The 9,672-nt window shown below is 40.8% G+C and overlaps 1 non-coding gene across 1 annotated transcript; it reads left to right on the top strand.

Moving 5' to 3' along the window:
• The first annotated feature begins 2,055 nt into the window (after positions 1–2,055).
• LOC138069859 (U6 spliceosomal RNA) lies at positions 2,056–2,163 on the top strand. The gene has a single exon (XR_011144125.1). It is a non-coding gene; the product is annotated as a U6 spliceosomal RNA (small nuclear RNA).
• Positions 2,164–9,672: the final 7,509 nt, after the last annotated feature.

The following is a 9,672-nucleotide window of genomic DNA, read 5'->3' as shown; positions in this document are numbered from 1 at the left end:
GATTCGGGGTATTGAGATTGAAAAGTACACCATGTTATGCAAATCTTTTTCATTCCTGAGTTTCAGACAGCAAATAGCAAGGGTTTTCATACAGAAGGATCCTTGTACTTCAGCAGTTTTCTTTCAGTGTTAATGAATTTAGACTTCGCCTTTCTAAAAATGACTTTTGTTTTCCCATTCCTGAACGGTAGCTTGACTGGGTATAAAAGTGTAGATTCACTATTTTCTTTTGCTTCGAAGATACTATTCAACTGTTGTTAATTAGAAGTCAGCTGTCTATCATTCCACTTTGATGATGTAATTGTTCTACTTTTTTTTTTTTAACTTCAAGACTTTATTATCTTTATAAGAGCAAAGGATGATGCTTAGAACTGGACCACTTGACCTATTCTCTCCTTAAATCCTCCCAGTTCAAAATGTTTACATCTCTTAATAGCAAGAATCCTTTGATCTACAACCTCAGCACAGTCTTTGTGACTTTGATTTTTCCTGGAAAATTGGCTAGTCTGCTCACCATAGCCACTCTGCTTCCTCTCATAATGCCGCATTCCCTGGACATAGGCATGCTTCTTGCTCTTGTATTGTGCCACTCTGAGCGGCTGGTGCTCACCACACTGCTAATAGAAAGTCTTGCAGGGTTTTGGCATGTTCACCATGTTTGTAGGAGCACAAAACTCTGGTTGTTTCAAGACAGTCTCTCTGTCTTTATTGTTTATTCTGCGCTTCAGTGTGTCTGTGTGCATCTATTTTTATTTATGCCATCCACAACTGTTGTCATCGTAAAGCCGAAGACCTGAGATTGCCAAAACCTGTGACCCAAAGACATAGGAAAAAATGAAAATAGTGTCCAGCCAGAGAGTGATGAGATGAGTGAACAAAATCAGTTGCAATCTGGTTGGAGGTTGAAAAATTCAAATGATCAAGTCATCAAAAGGGAAAGCGGTTACAGAGTATTATGTGGTTGTGCAATTGGAAGAGGAGGTATCAACCTTGCCTGAAGGGTATAGACATGGAGTCTCCTGTAATTTCGAGATTCCTAAAACTGGACTCAGTATGTCAATGTGTGATACAGGAAGGACCACACTGGACATAGGCAGCTGCAGGTCTGGCATTCCTGAAATAAATGTGTCTGTTCAATAAGCAACTCCAACTCGCCCCAGGTGACAATCATACTCTTTGCTACTAAGCCACCTGGGAAGCCCAACATTCCTGAGTTATTGGCTCAGGAATTTTAAAGTCACAGTAAAGCTCAGTGGGTTGTGTCTGTTAACCCCAGAAATATGAAATTATGAAATATGTCAAACCAATGGCATTAATCATTTTGTATTATAATCAAGATAATCACTGTTTGGCATTTAAAATCCTTATAATTGAATTTGCATATTAAAATGTATGACAAATTGGCCTGTGATCCCAAATTAAACACTTAATTTGAAGTTGAATGATGTAAGTGACTTAGTTTCTAAACAGTGGTAGAGTAGTTGAAAGAACTTGCATTAGAGAGTTATTTAACAGCATGGGAAGGATTAGCTTATTGAGTCATAAGTTTATTGAGTTTGGACATTCCAAGTCTTAAAGAAAACTGAATACATTAAACATATAAATATTATTTGAAGTATTTAAAGGTAATTAGTCTGTCCAAGTTTACTTAATATTATTCAAAAATCAAATTCCCTTAAGTAATCAGTCCATTTATGTGAAAGTTCCCTTGAAATTGTCTCTATTTTATATAAAATTTACTGGATATGAAATTATATAATAAAACTTATAAATTTAGGAGTTTAAGAAAAACTAGGCTTTTAAATTTATAATTGCAGTAGGTAAAGTTGTAAAAAAATAAGACCCAAATAAATGAAAATCACCTTCTCTGCATACAAAAGCCATCCTTGGACATCAAAAATATCACACAGAAACTGAATCTAAGGATTCACGTTCTTTATCAGTGTAACCTCTTCCTGTCTACTCTCACCTTCTGAGATTCCTATTGGATATAAGTTTCATCTTTTCACTCTTTCATGCCTCATTTTTTTTCTTTATTCAGAATATAGCATAGAGATGCTTATTTAGGGCAGCACATAGACTAAAATTGGACTGATACAAAGAGGATTAGCATGTCCCCTGCACAAGGATGACACGCAAATTTATGAAGCATCCCATATATATATATATATATATATATATATATATAGCATAGAGGTATAACTTCTTAAATTATCTCTTCCAATCTGCAAGCTGTATCCATATACTATTCAAGCTACCTACTGGGAAGTATTTAATTTCTACGACTCTATTTTTAATTTCATATCAGAATCTAAGCTTGTTCACCTCCTCAGAGTCAAACTGCCTCTCTATCCTCAGAGTTCTTCCAACTCCTAGTAACTCCCACAAGTGTGCGGGTACTCTGCTACCTCTGCTGGGCTCCCCAAGCTGGCTGGAGGCCGGGGATCACGGTGCTTCACCTCCTACGTGCTGGGGCATCTGCACCAAGTTGTTCCTCTGCTTCTGGACCGAGGATCTAGTTTACTGAGTGGCATCAAAGGATGAGCAACACTGCACTCATGGGTTAGCTCTCCATGGAGTGGATTTGAGCAATAGGAAACGGGAGAAAAGAGGGAGTTGGGGGGAGATAAATTCTCCTTCCAAATAGAGGTAGTGTTTCTTTCCAGAAACTTTTCAGAGACATCCTGGGTGCTAGGCAAAATTCCTGCTAAATGACCAGCTGTTTCTCCATGGCTTATCAAATAGTGGCCAGCACTGTAATATACCCTATCACCTTGCCTCATGTCTTTCCTTGGCCCACTTCCCCTTTCTTCCTTGCCTTAATCTCAACAGGCTTCTTCTCCTGAATAACAGATCAATAGCCTAATCCTTGCCTTCAGCTCTGCTTTCTAAAGAACCTCAGGTAAGAGAGTCTTTAAAACTTTTGTTTGATTCTTTTTGAGAGTCTCAATTTTGGGTTATGTTTTGTTTTGAATTCTATTCTTTAATGTGATAGATTCAGCCAGAGGTTAAATAAAATATTAAAAATAACTACCTTAAGTTGTTGGGAGTCTAATCCTGCTCCTCACACTACTAAAGCTCACTCATGGTGGATTATTTCCTTGTTGGTTCTGAAGTTTTGGATTGTGAGATCATCTTCAGGGCTATGTTGAAGAGAACCCTGAGAATCCACTGAGGGTTTATCCCTCCAAGAGGACTTGTATTCACTCTGTCACTGGTATTACCAGCTTGGGAGTTCTCAGCCACAAGAGTGGTATAAATGCCAAACTCTGCCTTCCGTGAGGGCAGGTGTCATAAGGAATCTTTTCCCTTTATCCAGATATAAGTGAAGATAGACAAGCTTCCTTGATCTCTTTTTGATGATAGTTTGGCTTTTAGTCCCCACTTTTGTGCTAAAGCTCTTTGACAGTTCTCAGCTTTACGTTCAAAGTTGTCATGAAATTCCCTGGTGACAGCTACACTGTGAACTCAGGACTGCTGCTTCGGTGCTTAGGTCCCTCTCCATTTTGCCCCTGGGTTTTTGTTTTTGTTTTTTTATAAATTCAACTATGCAGGTAGAAGACTATTTTCTGTATTTCAACATAATTTTATGGTATTTAATAATGGAAGGCTTGGGGGATTATCTAGTCTGCTATAATAGTAGTCATGTAAGATCTGGTCTTTAATAACTGAAATGGATTGAATTATTACCATTTATCAAATACTATTGTAAGCACAGTAAATGAATTAACTCCTTTATCCTCTCAACAACTCAGTGAGAGGTAGGAACTAGTATTATCCCTACTGTGTTAGTCCAGGTCCTCTGAGCAGCAGATACCAAGACCAGAATAAACATGCAAAGATTTTATTAAGGAAAATGCCTGTGAGAAAGGAAGTGAAGGGGAGCTGGTAAAGGCTGGGAGAGTCGCTAGACCACAGCCCAAGTTTAACCCTGAGTGAAAGGGAGAAGAAAGGTTGGTAGAATTGTCTTGGATGGCAGAGCAGTCTTAATGAAGTTTACCAAAGCTCAGGAGGGGGTTGTCTTCAAGCTAGTGTTAGCTGATAGAATCTAGTATCTTTCAGAAATGAGCCCGCCTTGGTATCCCTGCCATATCCCACCATTGGTGGGGAGCAGCCCACGGGAGAAGTGGCTGTATCACAAATGCCACAGTGGATTCCAAAGTGCAGCAGCGGGGACCTTCAGCCACTGCGCTCCTTGAACCAGCAGGTCTGCCAAGTACCTCCTCACGGCCACTCTGTCTACTTTACGGATAAGGAAACAAACATGGGGGCTACAGAACTTGCTCAAGGACACACCCCTGGTATATGTGGAGCCAGATTTCAAACTTCAGTAGTTTAGCTCCAGGACACAATTTCATAACAACTATGCTATGCTTTAAAAAAAGAAAAGAAAAAACTTTATCACATTGCATTTTTGTGCAGAAAGAATATCATTAAACAATTGTGCGTATAATTTGCGTGTATTTTTTTGGAGTTAAAAAGGTCTGTTTTTAATCAGATTCTACAAGAGGCTGTATAAGAGAGGGGAGAAAAAGACCTTCAAAGTTTGGAAACTTCAAGGGCAGTTGCCTATGAATTTGTCAGTAACCTTTAAAATGTGGGGCTTCCCTTGTGGCTCAGCTGGTAAAGAATCTGCCTGCAATGCGGGAGACCTGGGTTTGATCCCTTGGTTGGGAAGATCCCCTGGAGAAGGGAAAAGCTACCCACTCCAGTATTCCGGCTTGGAGAATTCCGTGGACTGTATAATCCATGGGGTCGCAAAGAGTTGGACACGACTAAGTGACTTTCACTTTTAAAATGTGACTGCTACTGGAAATTCAATGACTGATGCATTGTGCCTCTCTCTTCAGACTGGTTAATGACAAATTAATGTTTCTCAAGGGTATATACATGTCCCCTCCCTCTTGAACGTCCCTTCCACATCCCACCCCTCCAGGTTGTCACAGGGCACTGGGTTGAGGGGCATCTTTATTTTTCCCTCATCCCTCTTATAAGAAAACCATCTAGCTGCCTACTCTGACTAGTCCTCCTTCTTCGTTATTAATGACCGGTCCCCCAACAACCAACAATAAGCCATATGTATATCCCTACGTCTCTTCAGCAGAATGGCCATCTAACTTCTAACTGCGAGAAGAAATTGTTGGGTGAAGCTTTTAGAAAGACTTCTTAAAAGAGGCTGACTCAGCAGGCCTGTGACTTACATCACTCTGAATTCTAGCAGGGAAGCAGCTGGAACACTGAAATTAGGATAACATGGAAGGTTTTATATATTGTGGGACTTGATAAACATGTGAGCAGAACGTACAGAAATCATGAAGAATAGAACAGGAGTGCAGGATTAGTATGCGGTGGCAAAGAATCTGCCTGCAAGTGCAGGAGACGCAAGAGACATGGGTTCAGTTCCTGGAGCTGGAAGATCCCCTGGAGTAGGAAATGACAACCCACCCCACTATTCTTGCCCTGAAAATTCCATGGACAGGGGAGCCTGGTGGGCTACAGTTCGTGGGGTTGCAGAGTCAGGCACCACTGAGCACAAGCACAGAAACAAGATTAGGCTCAGCCAAACGGTTATCTTTCTGTGCTGGTAAGCAGAGGGTCAGTAGAGCAGATTGCCTTGAGAACAGTGGCCTTCACATGGCAGCCAGCCAGATGTGACTTTGTAGAAAGGGAGTCAGTGAAGGAAAAATCCTGAGCCCATTCTCTTCTCACATTCTAATCTCCTGCAATGGATCCTGTTGGCTGAACCTATCAGAATACCAAGGGTAAGAAAGCCACTGATGTAGCCCACACAGGCAAGCCTGCTGAAACAGAGAGCAGATGGGAAAGGAGAACAGAGTTGAAATGAATCGGGACAAATAGGAGATAGCAAGCATGCACACTGCTGCCCTGTCTTCTTTTTCTTTTTCCTTTCAGTTCAGTTCAGTCGCTCAGTCGTGTCCAGCTCTTTGCAACCCCATGAATCACAGCACGCCAGGCCTCCCTGTCCATCACCAACTCCCAGAGTTCACTCAGATTCATGTCCATCGAGTCTGTGATGCCATCCAGCCATCTCATCCTCTGTCGTCCCCTTCTCCTCCTGCCCCCAAACCCTCCCAGCATCAGAGTCTTTTCCAATGAGTCAACTCTTCACATGAGGTGGCCAAAGTACTGGAGTTTCAGCTTTAGCATCATTCCTTCCAAAGAAGGAATTGGGTTGATCTCCTTGCAGCCCAAGGGACTCTCAAGAGTCTTCTCCAACACCACAGTTCAAAAGCATCAAGTCTTCAGCTTTCTTCACAGTCCAACTCTCACATCCGTACATAACCACTGGAAAAACCATAGCCTTGACTAGACGGACCTTAGTCGGCAAAGTAATGTCTCTGCTTTTGAATATGCTATCTAGGTTGCTCATAACTTTTCTTCCAAGGAGTAAGCATCTTTTAATTTCATGGCTGCAATCACCATCTGCAGTGATTTTGGAGCCCCAAAAAATAAAGTCTGACACTGTTTCCCCATCTATTTCCCATGGAGTGATGGGACCAGATGCCATGATCTTCGTTTTCTGAATGTTGAGCTTTAAGCCAACTTTTTCACTCTCCTCTTTTACTTTCATCAAGAGGCTTTTAAGTTCCTCTTCACTTTCTGCCATAAGGGTGGTGTCATCTGCATATCTGAGGTTATTGATATTTCTCCCGGCAATCTTGATTCCAGCTTGTGCTTCTTGTTTTTCCTTTGGTATCTGGATATGATGGCTGGAGCAACACCAGCCACTTTTGCTACCTGAGACTACCTTCTAAAGATGGTAGAGCAGAAATATAGAAGAGGCCTGAGAATTAATGACATAACTGAACAGCTGTATCAGCCCTTAAGTGCTCACCCAGACTTCTTTTCTATGAGAAAAATGTAAATCTTTGGCTTAAGTCACTGTTTCTTAGATTGCTTGCATTTGCAACTAAGCTCAATTCTCCATGATATACATCTCCACTCTCTGAATTTATGGCTTTATTTCCTGCACCTCTGCCACCATACTATTGTCTTTTCTTCTTAGTTGGCAAATGGCCTTTTGCTCCTTCCACTTCTTTAGCTTCTGCCTTCTCAATCCATTCAGACATATGGGGTCCCCCAACCGTGGTTCTCTCAGGGAGGGAACTTGGTGTCTGAGAGTCAAGGGGTTGGAGGGAGACTTTTCATGTACTCTGTTTTACAATTTGGACTTTGTATCGTGCATACACATTACCTAAACCAATTGAAAACGTAGTTCTCTGAAAAAAAAAAACTAATTAAAAATATTCTATCACATCACTGTTTCAACAGGATTTTCAAAAAGAGCTCTGGAGTCCAGCTTCTCCATGTAGACTTCTCCCGAAATAATACCTGGCCAACTTGAAGATCGGCACATTCACATTTTAGTACCTGAGAATTTAACAGGTTCTTACAATTGCTGTTATCCAGGTGGCAGCTGCAATGCAGTTATTGTTGCCTGCCTGTGCACAAACTTTAGATGGATGTTAGCCCATGTTTAAATTGTCTCTAAACAGTCTGTTGGCCAAAATGTAGAGGATTTGCAATTGACCAGTATGCCACCGGAAATATGAGTCCTGATGGTCTGCAAACATTTTATTTGACATCTTTTAGTTAGATCAATAAAGATCCAGCGAAAGAGACACAGATGTATAGAACGGACTTTTGGACTCTGTGGGAGAGGGAGAGGGTGGGATGATTTGGGAGAATGGCATTGTAACATGTATACTATCAGGTAAGAAACGAATCGCCAGTCTATGTTCGATACAGGATACAGGATGCTTGGGGCTGGTGCATGGGGAAGATCCAGAGAGATGATATGGGGTGGGAGGTGGAAGGGGGATTCAGGATTGGGAACTCATGTACACCCGTGGCAGATTCATGTCAATGTATGGCAAAACCAATACAGTATTGTAAAGCAAAATAAAGTAAAAATAAAAATTAAAAAAAATTAATAAAGATCCAGCATCAAAACCTATAGGATAAGCATCAGCAGCTTGAAAGAAAATCACAGATGCAATATTAGAGCCCTCTTAAGAATAGGTGCTGATTCCCCAGAGAATGATAGAGTGTGAAAATATTCTGACTTCAACTCTCACTGAAAATAATTCAGAGGACTTGAATTCTATGGGAAAAAATTAGGGACCCCTCAATCAGTGTTTACAAATTTAAGTCAGATTTATTGAGGTAAACTTTACATATTATAAAATATACCCTTTTTAGGTATGCAAATCTATGAGTTGATAAAAATGTATAATGTCATATATCCACCACTGAAATCAAGAAATAGAATATTTTTAAAATATCCTTATTCCCCCTTTATATCCAGCCCCCCACCCATACTCCAAGCCCTCGGCAACCACTGTTTTCTATCTCTATCACTTTCTCTTTTCTGTAATGTCATGCAGCGTTTTGTTTCACTGAGCACCATGTTTTTGCATTTATCAGCAGTTCATTTCTTTTTATTGTTGAGTAGTATTCCATTATGTGATTATATCAGGGTTTGTTTATCCATTCACAATAGAAGAACATTTGGATGGTTTTTCATTTTTGGCAACTATGAACAAAGCTATAAATGTTTAGGTACAGGTTTTAATATGAATATATAGTTTTATTTCTCATGGGTAAATACTTAGGAGTAGGATTTCTGGGTCATATGGTGAGTCTATGCTTAACTTTATAAGAAACGGCTGAACTGCTTTCCAAAGTGTCTGCATTATTTTATATTCCCACCAGCAATGAACGAAAATTCTAGTTACTCTGCAGCCTCACCAGGGCTTAGTATGATCAGCTTCTTAAAAGCATAGGCATTCTCTTAATTTATAGTGGTATCTCATTTTGTCCTTAACTTGCATTTTCCTAATGATGTTGGGCATCTTTCCATGACCTTATTTGCTGTTTATATACTTCCTCTGAAGAAATGTCTGTTCAGATAATTTTTTAAAATTGTTTATGTATTGGCTGTGCTGAGTCTTTGTTGCTGCAAGCAGGCTTTCTCCAGCTGCAGTGAGGGGGCAGGGCTTCTTGTTGCAGCGGCTTCTCTTGTTGCAGGGATGGGCTCTAGAGTGCAAGCTTCAGTAGTTGTTGCACGTGGGCTTAGATCACGTGGACCATCCCAGACCAGGGATTGAACCCCTGTCTCCTGCACCAGGAGGCAGATTCTCAACCACTGGACCACCAGGGAAGTCCCTCACATCATTTTTAGTTGGATTATATTCTTATTGAGTTATAAGAGTTCTTTATATTCTGGGCATCCTTTATCAGATGTTTGGCAAATATTATCTAAGTCTGTGGTCTATCTTCATTTTCTTGACAGTATCTTCCCAAGAGCAGAATAATTAATTTTCACGAAGTCCAATTTGTCAAGTTTTTTTTTTTTTTCTTTTATGGCTCTTGCTTTTTGGGTCCTAAGAAATCTTTGCCACATTCAAGGCAACAAAGATGTTCTCCTGGGTTTTCTGTAGAAGTTTTATGGGTTTTGTGTGCTGTGTGTCTAGTCGCTCAGTCGTGTCTGACTCTGCGCCCCCACGGACTGTAGCCCACCAGGCCTCTCTGTTCATGGGGATTGTCCAGGTAAGAACACTGAAGTGGGTTGCCATGCCCTCCTCCAAGAGATCTTCCCTGGCCCAGGAATCGAACCAGGGTCTCCTGCATTGCAGGTGAATTCTTTAC

Source organism: Capricornis sumatraensis, chromosome 22 (assembly GCF_032405125.1).
Source record: "Capricornis sumatraensis isolate serow.1 chromosome 22, serow.2, whole genome shotgun sequence".
In the NCBI taxonomy this organism is placed as follows: domain Eukaryota; kingdom Metazoa; phylum Chordata; class Mammalia; order Artiodactyla; family Bovidae; genus Capricornis; species Capricornis sumatraensis.
The sequence above is the reverse complement of the archived record's forward strand: the minus strand, read 5'-3'. Positions and strand labels throughout refer to the sequence as shown.